This window comes from Callionymus lyra, chromosome 7 (assembly GCF_982586985.1).
Source record: "Callionymus lyra chromosome 7, fCalLyr1.hap1.1, whole genome shotgun sequence".
NCBI classification, from domain to species: domain Eukaryota; kingdom Metazoa; phylum Chordata; class Actinopteri; order Syngnathiformes; family Callionymidae; genus Callionymus; species Callionymus lyra.
Genome location: NC_141824.1, coordinates 5,131,122 through 5,144,619, shown reverse-complemented (window position 1 = coordinate 5,144,619; position 13,498 = coordinate 5,131,122). Strand labels below are relative to the sequence as shown.

General features: G+C 38.7%; 3 non-coding genes across 3 annotated transcripts; 2 read left to right on the top strand and 1 right to left on the bottom strand.

The window, feature by feature from the left end:
* Positions 1-210: 210 nt before the first annotated feature.
* Positions 211-423, top strand: LOC148074691 (small nucleolar RNA U3). The gene has a single exon (XR_015711912.1). It is a non-coding gene; the product is annotated as a small nucleolar RNA U3 (small nucleolar RNA).
* A 10,595-nt stretch (positions 424-11,018) lies between these two features.
* On the bottom strand, positions 11,019-11,231 carry LOC148074690 (small nucleolar RNA U3). Its single transcript, XR_015711978.1, has one exon. It is a non-coding gene; the product is annotated as a small nucleolar RNA U3 (small nucleolar RNA).
* An 818-nt stretch (positions 11,232-12,049) lies between these two features.
* On the top strand, positions 12,050-12,262 carry LOC148074689 (small nucleolar RNA U3). Its single transcript, XR_015711967.1, has one exon. It is a non-coding gene; the product is annotated as a small nucleolar RNA U3 (small nucleolar RNA).
* Positions 12,263-13,498: the final 1,236 nt, after the last annotated feature.

The window sequence follows — 13,498 nt, the reverse complement described above, 5'->3', positions numbered from 1 at the left end:
ATAATCACAGTTTAGATGAATTATTGAATTGAACGTAGTGATTTTGAATACATGTTGTGTATAAACTATGAAACTACAATTATGTTTTCTAGTCTCATCTCTTTGCAATCAAATGAATGACAGTAACATTTTAAAATTCAAAAACTATGCATCCGTCACTGTAATGGTTTGGTGTGAGGATGGAGTGTGATGTTGGTGCAGAGTTAAGTTAAGATGATACTTTCAGGGATCATTTCTATAGTTCTTAACTTAAGAAATGTGTTTGTAAAGTGTTTGGTGTCACTAACCATGATGAAGAGTTGTGATATTCCTTCCTGAGTGTGAAGCAGACAGAGAATAATGATTCACTTCATATGTTCTCTGTCATTGATGATCCTTCTTTACTTCCTTGTGCAGTATTGAGAGGAATATGATCAGAGTGGTTGTTGTGTTCAAGACAATATACTATTAAGTGACATTTTTAATGTAATTCTTTATAACTTTTAACTAAAATAAAAATGTATTTTCATATTAATGTAAAGACTATAGTTTGTAGGTCTTTTTGTCTTTGTTGAAATTGATATTAAAAAATATCCAAACCTCTGTGGTGCTCGTCTGTAACATCTCTCTTGTACTGAAGCCTTGACGACAACAATTGTTCTGGAAAAATGAAAAGACACTGTTTCATGAAGCTTCACCAGACCATCACTAGTATTTGGATATTTTAAGTTTGTCATTTTGGAACAAGATGTGGACAAAGACCATTGAGCGTCATTTGCTTCTTTAAAATGAACAAACATTTTTTTTACTATAACTCTGAAAAGGAACTGAAGCCTCATTATATTTCTGTCAATCTGTTTGCATATCCTTATCACCTGTATTTGTTCGGGTGACACGCACTGAGTGTTCTATTCAATAAAGGTCAAGCCCGAACACTCAGGAAACGTGTCAATAACTTCTGTCTGTAACTTTCACCCCATTAGTCAGACATAACACCATCTGGATGTTACCTTATAAGGACTTGTGTGCAACAGTAGACAGACAACGGCCTTGTAAAATAACGGCCTTGTAAGAATATATGTGCGTTTGTTCACACTCGTAACTCAGAGCTCTGCGCACCTCTCGTTGTTATACATCTTGTGTAACTTCTTAATAAACCTTTTTGCCTGACTTCACGGACCGGACTCTGTCTCTCTACCCAAAGGATCTAACGAATCTGCTCGACTACTTCAATTGGCGTCACGAACAGGATCCTTTGAGAGAGAGGGTTCGGAGGAGCCGGATCCCATTCCGGGGGAGGTGGACTCGAGGCGCCGAGTAAGATAAGGTAAAAAACCATCGAATTCATTTATTTTTAAACGAGTCTTTACCTCTCTCTGTGTGGGTAAAGGTTTTCCTATCTCCAAGGTCTGTCAAAATGTGTTAAGGTATTGAATGTATGTGATGAAAAGTGTCTAAAAGAAATTACTATATCCTTGTGTTGGAATAGTTGTGAACATTTCTTGTGTTTTTGAAAATACTACGTCCTCGTGTTGGAGTAGTGAGAATTGTGAAATATTACTATATCCTCGTGTTGGAATAGTTGTGAAAAATTCTTGTGTTTTTGAAAAATACTACGTCCTCGTGTTGGAGTAGTGAGAATTGTGAAATATTACTATATCCTCGTGTTGGAATAGTTGTGAAGACTTCTTGTGTTTTTGAAAAATACTACGTCCTCGTGTTGGAGTAGTGAGAATTGTGAAATTACTATATCCTCGTGTTGGAATAGTTGTGAAAAATTCTTGTGTTTTTGAAAAATACTACGTCCTCGTGTTGGAGTAGTGAGAATTGTGAAATATTTCTATATCCTCGTGTTGGAATAGTTGTGAAGACTTCTTGTGTTTTTGAAAATACTACGTCCTCGTGTTGGAGTAGTGGGAATACTATATCCTCGTGTTGGAATAGTGGTACAAGTGTTGTTTTAACAGGTTTTAAAGAAAATACTATATCCTCGTGTTGGAATAGTGGTACAAGTATTATTGTGGTGTTTTTTAAATTTTTAGAAGTCCTCGAGGTGAACAATTGTTGAAAAATATTGAATAGAAGATTAGAGGTGTTGGCTTGTTCCGTAATTCTCGTGTTGAATTCCGTTGTGCTCGGAGGAAAAGTTAACTGGTCCCATATTCTCGTGTTGAATTCCGTCGTGCTCGGAGGAAAAGTTAACTGGTCCCATATTCTCGTGTTGAATACCGTCGTGCTCGGAGGAAAAGTTAACTGGTCCCATATTCTCGTGTTGAATTCCGTCGTGTTCGGAGGAAAAGTTAACTGGTCCCATATTCTCGTGTTGAATTCCGTCGTGTTTGGAGGAAAAGTTAACTGGTCCCATATTCTCGTGTTGAATTCCGTCGTGTTTGGAGGAAAAGTTAACTGGTCCCATATTCTCGTGTTGAATACCGTCGTGTTCGGAGGAAAAGTTAACTGGTCCCATATTCTCGTGTTGAATTCCGTCGTGTTCGGAGGAAAAGTTAACTGGTCCCATATTCTCGTGTTGAATTCCGTCGTGTTCGGAGGAAAAGTTAACTGGTCCCATATTCTCGTGTTGAATACCGTCGTGTTCGGAGGAAAAGTTAACTGGTCCCATATTCTCGTGTTGAATTCCGTCGTGTTCGGAGGAAAAGTTAACTGGTCCCATATTCTCGTGTTGAATACCATCGTGTTCGGAGGAAAAGTTAACTGGTCCCATATTCTCGTGTTGAATACCGTCGTGTTCGGAGGAAAAGTTAACTGGTCCCATATTCTCGTGTTGAATACCGTCGTGGTCGGAGGAAAAGTTAACTGGTCCCATATTCTCGTGTTGAATTCCGTCGTGTTCGGAGGAAAAGTTAACTGGTCCCATATTCTCGTGTTGAATTCCGTCGTGTTCGAGGAAAAGTTAACTGGTCCCATATTCTCGTGTTGAATACCGTCGTGCTCGGGGGACAAATTGATAAATAAAAGGTTTTTAAATATTGTATTGTTGTATGTGAAAATAATTGTAGGATAAATATACAATTTTGAACATAAAAAAAAAACAGGAACTAGGGCGTAGTCCGGAAATACTGGTCTCATTGGTATCATAACTAGACTAAGAAAAACTGTTAAAATTTTAGAAGTACTATAAAAATAAATCCAAACTAAAATGTCGAGTAAATTACAGAAAGAATTTAATCTTTCTACAAATTGGATTGATTGGTCGAGATGTGTCCCGCATCCTCAAAAAATGTCTTTGTCAGATCAGTTACAGGCCGCAGTTCAGGTCTATAGTGGAAATTTTGCGCCAAATGAACGAGATGAAAAAAAAGCAAAAATGGTGAAATGGTTTACAGAGACTCAAAATGCAGGTTACCTTCCTCAAAACAGTTCCATTCATCTTCTAACTGATGTGTTGAATAGAGTAGAACACAAGCTTATCGGAAGAATAAACGAAATGGAGGCGGAAGGCACTTCGAAATTAACATTGAAAGGGAGAAATAGAGCAGGAAGAGTGAAAAATCTTCAAGACACAAAATGTTTGGTAAGATGGTTGCATCTGTCCACTGCTCTGCTTGTGACTAAATCAGTTACAGGAAGTACAGCTGCTGGTATCAAAGGGGTGGAGTCAATCCCGCCCTCTGAGGAAGAGGCGGGGGAAGATTGGAAAGGAAAGTTGAAACAAGGCCTTTTCGATTCCGAGACGAACTCTGAGCTGATTGTTCTCCAGGCAACCAGGGATCCCACGATACCTTACTTCAAGAATCAGGGGAGAAAGATTGTATCTTATTTTCCTCATAGATTTATAATCTAAAATTAAGTTTATATTTGGTTAGGAAAAGATTACATATATATTTTATATTAGTTTTGGTTGCCTGGAAGAATAAACGTAAGTCTCTGGTTCTGTCACAAATTTAGATTATATTTTTCAATAGTGCTTTCTCAAGCTGATGCTCGTTTTTTGGGGTATTGCATGGTCAGTGTTGTTTGTTGTTGTATTAAGTGTAGACGACATTATCGTGTCCCGGGAAGAAGAAGCATCGTTGAAAAAAGGAAAAAAAAAAAAAACGTTGATTAGAATTTAAGTTGAATTGATGGGCAGAGGAGACGGTTACACGACCGGGTAACCCTGGGGAATTCTGAGTAGGGGTGGAGTGTAGCTGGCTCCCTCTACAGGGCATCTGACGTTTTTCCAGATTACTAAACTAGTTAGGATGCTTGGCCAATGGGTGATTATAGTAGACGTACTTTTTCAGTAAGCCAAGTAGCTATCATAAATTGGGGGATATGTGGTGATGGAGGGGTCTCTCCCAATATCCTGTTCTGAAGACTCTGCCAGCCGGTGTGTAGGCCAGTTAGATCTCATTGTGTTCGGTGTTGAGGGGTCTCCACAAAAATTTGGCAGTATAGTTAGGGCTAGTTAATTTTTCCGAACCATCACGGTGATGGATAAATTCTCATTGGTGATTAGTTTAGAGTTAGTTCGACGGGGGTTGAAATAGAATGGATGAGTTGAGGGGTCTCCTATCCAGGGTGTTTGGAAGCTAATTGAGCGGTCGAGGGGTTCTCCTGCCATTATGACTTCAACACTTTAGACACGACAGGCAGGACTAGAGTCTCGTTCCACGTAGCATAGTTTGTCTCTCTGGCCTGTTTTGGTAAAATACTGTTGTCGTCGTGTTGTTTGTTTAAATTGTCTGTGTCTGTATGTTTGTATCTTTTGAATATTTTTCTCGCTGCGATACTTGTAAAAATTAGCATTCATTTGTGTGAGATCTCTGACTTTCTGTGACTCAGCTGAGAGTCCAGGTTCGTGTGTCTTTGGACACTATCTCTTGCTGATAAGAACACTGCTTCTTGGCAGACGTTGTTACTTGTCAGCTGCTTCAAGTTCGAATGAGCTCCGAAAGAGTTTTTTCCTTGTTGGTGGGAGTGGTTTCGCTTGGAGGTTGAACTTCTAAGACTTCCTTCTTTTCCTCACCGACCCTCCCGTTGTATTCATGTCTTCTTTAAACACACATTCTTACGTCATCTTGAATTCTATTCACTATTGGGTTTGATTACTTAATTATGGTATATATGAATATACAGTTAATTAGTGGTATAATGGGTTTAAGAAGAAAAACAAACCAACTCACATTTCAATTTTCTCCTTCTGCTACATCGTCAATCGATCAACTCACAATTGGACACATTGAGTGTAACTTTTGTGTTTTGTCTAAAGCTAATACTGCTTATCTGAAACAAGTGTGTCACTGACTGCTTGCACGTGTGTACGTTTGTTGATATCTAGTTCCTGTTTTCTCTTCTTCTTCTCTCAATTTCTGATCTTTGGTGTTGTATTTGCTATGCTGCCCCCTGCTGGTTTGCTCTTTGTTTACTTCTTAATTGACTTCTGTTCTGACTCAATTGGTGTAATTATTTAATTACTAATTAATTTAATCAATTGCAGTTTATTCTGTTTTCTTAATTTTTCAATTATTACTTTAAATCAATTTTATTATTTTTACAATTAGTCATAAATTTACTATTTTTAGTAAATTAAGGATTGGATTTTTATCTTTTAATTATTGGAGGAATATTAAGTTAGATCTTGTATTTGGTCTTTAGACGGTCACTCTTATTCCTCTTTGTCAATTGTGCTATATATATATGCAACTAATTAGGAAGTTAAATAAATAATAAAAAATAAATACTAAGTTGTTAATTGACAATTGTTTTGACTTGAATCATTTTAATTAATTAGTATATATGTGATTAGATCTAATTGCATTTATTATTTTCAAATTATTCCATTTTATTTTTATTTGTTTTATTTTTATTATTATCTCGGATTTTATAATGGATTTTAATTAGTTAATTGAAGTTTTGGTTCTTAATTTAGATTTTTAAATTCTTCCTCTTTTATATTTTCATTTAATTATTTTTTGATAATCGCTTCTTTACTTATTATTATTATTATTATTTTTAGCATTATTATTAATATCATTAATATTATTATTAATTTGTTCTATTCATTTATTGACAAGACAAAAGTAACTATTACTACAGGTGACAAGTTAAAGCTCCTGACAGGGAAGAAAAATAGGAAACTTTAAACTCTGTTTTAACTTAATGGTAATTAATTACACAAAGTGCCCTTATTGAACTCTTGAGCTAGCCAGATACAGCTAATTAGGATTCAACTTAAAGACTTAAAAGAGCTTCTCTAAAAATAGAGAGATGATAGTTGATGATAGTTCTAGGCTCCTATCATAGCTCCCTATTGGCCACTGGCTGGAGTGCATGGGTGTGGCAGGAGAAGAGGACGAGGGGATGGAAACAAACAAAGAATTGTGTTCAACAATGGCGCATGTTTGGCCTTTAGTCCAGTAACTTTGGTCCAGTTCCCTATTGATGACACCTACAGTTGAAGCAATCTTTCTGAGCTGAACAAACAAGAACTCAACCTCAACAACTCTCCACCAAGAATGAACTTCTGCTCCAGAGAGGGAGGAGCTGTACTGGTTCAACGTGATTGAACATCTGATTTCTCTGATCTTGAAAAGACTTTTGAGACTTCATTCCTATGATCCACCTTTGGACCCCCCACGCTGCACTATGAACTATATCTGGGATGATGATGAACGTGATGATGAAGACAAACGATCTGGTCACAAACATGAACTTGACTCTTGTCTGCGTGACATTTTTGTGGTCCTGATGGTGAGTCTGCTGAACTAACAAACGAACAAGGTTCTCTATGCTCTCTGACACTTCTGTCCCTCGTGTTGCTCTGCTGTGGTTGCTGGTGGAGAAGCTAGGTTCTATATATTATATATATATATATTATATAGATATTATAACAGGGCCCTGAGATAAATGATTAAGAAATGCACAAAAGTTGTTTGTGATTTGACGAAAAAGCATACAAATCTAGCCTGTAAGAGACATATCTTCCTGAGTCTAAAATGTAACAGTAAAAAAGTAAATCCCAGAATAACATACTCTGATTGCTCCACTCAGAGCTATGAAGAAAGCAGCCATAAGAAAACTAAACAAAAACTTGTGTGGTCGACTGATGCAGAATTTTATTTAAACTAATTAAAAGTGACTCTGTCTAGAGCTGCTGCCTTGTCACCTCCAGAGACTAGACTATAGAGACTAAAATACTGTAGGAGGAAAGGTCAAAGAAAAAAATAATAGATTAAGAGATAAATTAAAAGAAACACTGAGAAATATAAATATGACATTCTTCTCTCTAGAAGAATAAACCAAATAACTATAGACTAATAGGAAATCTCCTTGAAGTGAATATTTGAAACTAGTTAAGATAAGCAAAAGAGTAATCTAGAATAGATACTGTATTTCTGTTGTGGGTAAATAATCAAAGAGGTCTGACTGACACCTGATCTAATTAACCATTACATTCATAAAACACATTTGAACTCACACAATACTCTTGGACATTCACATAGATATTACAAATAACACTGAGCTCAGAGATAAAAAAAAAACACATGACAAACTTTAACAGACATCCACAGATCAAAGTTATGAATACACAACTCGTGACACACACACAATATCCTCATCATCACCTGAATAGATTCAAAACTGACCTTCTCATAACTTCTGATCATTCTTATCCTGTTAGAGGTGGTGTTGAGAAGCTCCAGAGAGGGAGAAATAAGAAGCCACTGTCCACTGCAGACTTAAATATATCATAGAAGGTAAACAAGAAACATGAGCCAGCATGAGTAAAGCTAAAACTTGACTAGCAAGTTTAAATGTAGTTTAGGAAACTACTCTTTGGACATGTGGTGATATAGTTAAGATGTGTAAATTACCAAACACAAGAAATCATGATTTAAGATAAATACAACTTCCCTCAAACTAATAAGACTTTACTTAATGCTAAAAGAAGGAACATAGTGGTGTTATATATTTAAAAGGACATTCAATCGGACAAAATATCAAAAGGTAATCGCGCGGCAGATGCATTGGCAAAACAAACCGCGGGTTATCAGCCACAAGGGCAAATGATGGTGGTTCCAGCTGAAGAAATGGATGAGCAGTCATCTTGGTCAAAAATTCTTCACATTCAATCTCAAGCATCACCTGAAGAAATTTCAATGTGGATAAATCAAGGCTCAGGGAAAACAGAAGAAGGTGTCTGGTGTAAAAGGGGACGCCCGGCTGCACCAGTAGCCTATCTGAAATCTCTAATCCTTGAGGCACATGGTCCTACACATGTAGGCAGAGAAGAAACAATTCGAAGATTGGACAATTGGTGGCATCCATTTAAAAACCAAATGGTGAAACAAGCACTAATCTCGTGTAATGCTTGCAATCAAGCTGCAATTAGGCCTACTCTCAAACCACTACCAGGACTAACACACCCTTCAGTTTTCTTTCCAGGACAAATGGTTGTTATCGACTATACTGACATGTTGGTCCCAGTTTCTGGATACAGGTACCTGTTGGTGATGGTGGACGCCTACTCAGGATGGCCAGAAGCATATCCTTGCCGGAAAGAAGATGCAAAAAGCGTCTCTAAACATTTGGTTAACCATTACATTCCAACTCATGGTTTTCCCCATTGTCTGAAAAGTGACAATGGCACGCATTTCAAGAACACCCACTTACAACAGGTGGAGCGCCAATTGGGCCTCAAACACAAGTTTGGTTCTGTTTACCACCCCCAGTCACAGGCACAGGTGGAGAAAATGAACAGGACATTGAAGGACAACCTCAACCGAGTCATGATAAGTACCGGAGTCAACTGGCTCGCGGCACTACCAATGGCACTGATAAGTGTTCGAATGTCTGTTAATACCCGGACCGGCTACTCTCCATTCGAACTCCACACAGGTCGCTGTTTTCCAGGACCCCACGCTCCATTACCAATATCAAACCTAAAGGGTTCTCCAAGCAGACTGAAGAGGACCCCAAGCAACCCGTTCCACTGCAGGTCACCCTGTGTGTCTACCTGAAGGCGCTCAAGCGAAAGTGGACGGAACCACGCTGGACTGGTCCTCATCGCGTACTGGAAAGGACGTCTCACGCCCTCCGGCTGGAAGGCAAAGGAGACACCTGGTTCCACCTGACGCAGTGTGCAGCTGACCCCGAGAGCTGTGACAAACCCCTCCTCAACGTCAACGCCCACACCCCATCTACAACCCTGCCCCCCACCAACGTTGTCCCCGTCAACCTGGACAATCCTTCATCGACCCCGTCATCACTGTCTAACGTCTGACTGCTTGGCATGGCACCAAGAGTCGTGTGAGGAATTTTCCCTGCATCAACAAGTGCCGCAGGTTTTTTCCCACACACTGAGCACTGAACACTGTCCTGATCAAGAAAAGGTGCAAGACCTCCTTGAATCCGCTGTTTCATTTTGCACTCTTTGAGTTTCGTTGCGTTCTCTCGCATTTTTAATAATTTAGCTGTTGCACACTTAGTATTACCCATGGCTACCAGTATTCCTCGACATGTAATACGCTTGCATGTTTCTCAGGCGATAATTTTAAAGGCTTTTAAAATTTGTAGCAAAACGTGTTGAACCTAAAGACAGTGGGTTGTGACTCATATTTTAACATGGGTGTAAATACACTTGTAACTGTATGGAGTAAACATAAACAAACAAAAACAACATCAACAAATAAACCTACCATAAAAGGTATCTGCACTAACACGCTCAGGAAGCTAAAGTTGGCCCCAACAGAACTTGACTTAATACAATTAAGGCTCCACTGATGTTTTTGTTGACATACTCGCGCCTCTGCAGCAGTAGAAGGATTTCTCCACATTCTTGTAGGTGATTCTGAAGCGGGCAGGATAAGCAAATCCGAAGCGAACCCCGTCCACTCCACGAAACCGACTCTTGACGTCATTGAACGCCGCGCGTGCTTTGGCAACACTTGTCGGGTCAGGAAACACTGAGATGCTGACTCCGTCCACACTGATGCGTTGTTTGATCCGAGCGAGTCTCAGGATGTTTTCACAGTCTTGGAAGTAGTGAACGCGGGCTATGATGGTGTTTGACCGGCGTCCCTCTGTAGATCCAGGCGGGGAGAGACGGTTCTGTCCAGGAGCGTCCTTCAGATCAAAGGCTGCAGAAGGACACAGACTCGGTGTTGCATTCACGGGTCTCCGGGATTCCGACGATCCTTCCATTGTTCCTCCGCGACCTCGCCTCCAAGTCCTCGCATTTATTGTGAAGTTGGTCCACGACCCCCGTGAGCCGCTTCACCTCCTTCTTGAGTGAAACAACATCATCCGTGCACGTTGACAAACTTTCTTCCACATCCTTCACCGTAGCTTTCATGGCGGAGAGTTCAGAGGTCAGAGTTCAGAGTTGATCGTCGACCTGTATTCTTTGAGCTCCGCTCTCGCTGCACCAATATCCGCTGGAATCACCGCCATCTCACTTTCCAACACTGCGCCAACTTCTGTTTGAAGGATTTCAAGTAAATCCTTGCGCACCGAAGATAGTAGTTCCATCTTGAGCGATTCAGTGACCGACGCGTCGGGTGCGGAGACACTCCTTCTCAGGAAAGCTACTTCAATGGAGCTCGGGGCTAAAGTCGGCGTCGAAGGCGAAGGCCTCGTGGCTTGAGTCGCTGTTTGCCCACCTTTGCTTGATTTACCAGCCATTTCAAAGTTTCGGTTTTTAGGCATATGGTTTAGCAAAGGTAAAATTCGAATGTTTTCCAAAAAGTGCGCTGAAAAAATTACTTTTATATAGTCGTTCTGTGGAGCTCCAAAAAACATGTCTACTCCATTGCTATGCTCAACAGCGCCCCTAAATATTCAGGTTTTTAACAAAATACAAACACATATCTCTACTAGTCTCACAAATCAATGAATCTGACAAATAAAAGTTTCTGCTTCTGAATCCTTTAAGCAGAAATGATGCCAAACTTGATGGTTTGTTAGAGCAAATGAATCCTAAAGCTTTAGTTAAGGATGAACTAATCTAATGGAAGTCTTCAGTGGTTCATGAGGCTTAATCTCACCATTACTGCTAAACTCATAAAGGTTTAACATTTAGTTGTTATGAACCAACAACCACTCTGATCATATTCCTCTCAATACTGCACAAGGAAGTAAAGAAGGATCATCAATGACAGAGAACATATGAAGTGAATCATTATTCTCTGTCTGCTTCACACTCAGGAAGGAATATCACAACTCTTCATCATGGTTAGTGACACCAAACACTTTACAAACACATTTCTTAAGTTAAGAACTATAGAAATGATCCCTGAAAGTATAGTCTTAACTTAACTCTGCACCAACATCACACTCCATCCTCACACCAAACTATTATAGTGATGGTTGATTTTGTATTTATTATTTTTCTTCTGCATTCATTAATTTGAACAAACATGATACTGTGTGATTCACATTAAATACACAACATGAAATGTATTTACAAATCAAACACATGCACCACAATACTTTCAAACTAGGTTTCTACATTATTTAAAAAACACAAAAAGTAAAGTCAATATTATAATAAACAAAAGTCAATTAATAAAATACTTTGTAAGTATTGAAAGTGATTTGTACTTCTTAGCTTGATGAAGCAGTGTCATTATTTTTAAGTGTCCACTAGATGGCGGTCTCTGCACTATTTTCCATTGTTTTGAACAACTTTTCTAATGAAACATATTTTTTAAACTGATGGCGCCACCTACTGACCTCTAAACAACATGACACTGTTTCATTTGGCTTCATCAACACATCACTATTAAATACACAACATGAAATGTATGTTTATATCAAACACATGAACCATAAAGCTTGCACACACATGGGGTAAAGTCAATATTATAAGAAACAAATGTCATTTATTGAATCATTTTGAGTAAAATATTCTTTATTTCTGTGAACTACACTACAAAGAACAAGCACTTTTCTGGACTGATTTGACATCTGTGATCTATGAGGTTTAGATCTGGAGACTGACTAAGAGACTCCAGGTCCTTACAATGATTTTTATGAAGCCATTCCTTCAACACAAAGGTCACCTTTGGATCGTCACTGTAATGGTTTGGTGTGAGGATGGAGTGTGATGTTGGTGCAGAGTTAAGTTAAGACTATACTTTCAGGGATCATTTCTATAGTTCTTAACTTAAGAAATGTGTTTGTAAAGTGTTTGGTGTCACTAACCATGATGAAGAGTTGTGATATTCCTTCCTGAGTGTGAAGCAGACAGAGAATAATGATTCACTTCATATGTTCTCTGTCATTGATGATCCTTCTTTACTTCCTTGTGCAGTATTGAGAGGAATATGATCAGAGTGGTTGTTGGTTCTGTCAAAGTTTAATATAAACATCCTATGGTAGTGATGGCGAGATGAAGCCTCATGAAGCACCGAAGCCTCCCAGCCGAGTAGTTCATCTTTGGAGCAAAGCCTCGTGAGGCTTCATTTGCACGACCATGCCATCATGTGGACAATTGGGAGCATTGCATATTTGTGCGCAAATGATTCTGATATTAAAAAATGTGCTTGACAACCTTGTTTTTTTTTAATAATTATTCCTTTTTATTTAAAAAAAGCAATTTTCCCACAGTACCGGGCTTTAGCCGGTTTCTTTTTTTACTGATTATTTCCCCGGCTTTGGAAAAAATCCTTTCGCAGGGGACGGATGAAGCCGGGGTACACAGTATTTTCATGGCCAGCTGAAAGAGAGAGGGGTGTATATTTTTACATTTCGCCCAGTACTGTAGGGGGTCCTCGTTTCTAGGAATATTGTGTTCGTTGAGGTAGGTCTTCACCGCCACCGTAGCATCAACCGTTTCATTCCTCGGCCTGGTCTGCTGTACTGTGGCATCTAAACGATGCCAGAGTTTGCTTCCTAAAACAGAAAAGCTGCATGTAAGTGACCACATAAAATAAATAACAAACAGTAGTATAGTAAATAAATGAATTTGAAAGAAGCCATCTAGCTTGCCTGACGTTGGTTCAATTGTCTCGTTGGTCTCCAAGCTCTCATGCAGGGCTCTATAATGCCTCAGCATTGATGAAGTGTTGTTGTTGTTATATTATTATATTTTATATATACACATATAAAGTATATATATGTATATATAAAAGATAATAATTGGTGTATATATATACAGGTATTTGACAATATTGTAACAGAAATGAATGGGACACTTATTTGTGGAGGAGACTTCAATGTGGTATTAAACAGTACATTAGATCCATCCAACAATAGAAGAAATATGAACCATGTTACAAAAACAATGAAAAACATGTTAAGAGACTACGGTATGATGGATCTATGGAGAAGGTTACATCCAAAAAACAGGGATTACACACACTACTCTGCACCTAACGGAAGCTATGCAAGGATCGACTATTTCTTTCTAAATCAAGAAGATTTTTACAAAGTAGAACAGTGTGTAATAGGAGAAGCGGATATATCTGACCACAGCCCAGTAATATTCAAAATTAAACTAAAATCACAAGTTAAAAAAACAATGTGGAGGTTGAATATTGGTATTCTGAACAAGAAAAAAATAGTTGAAGAAATC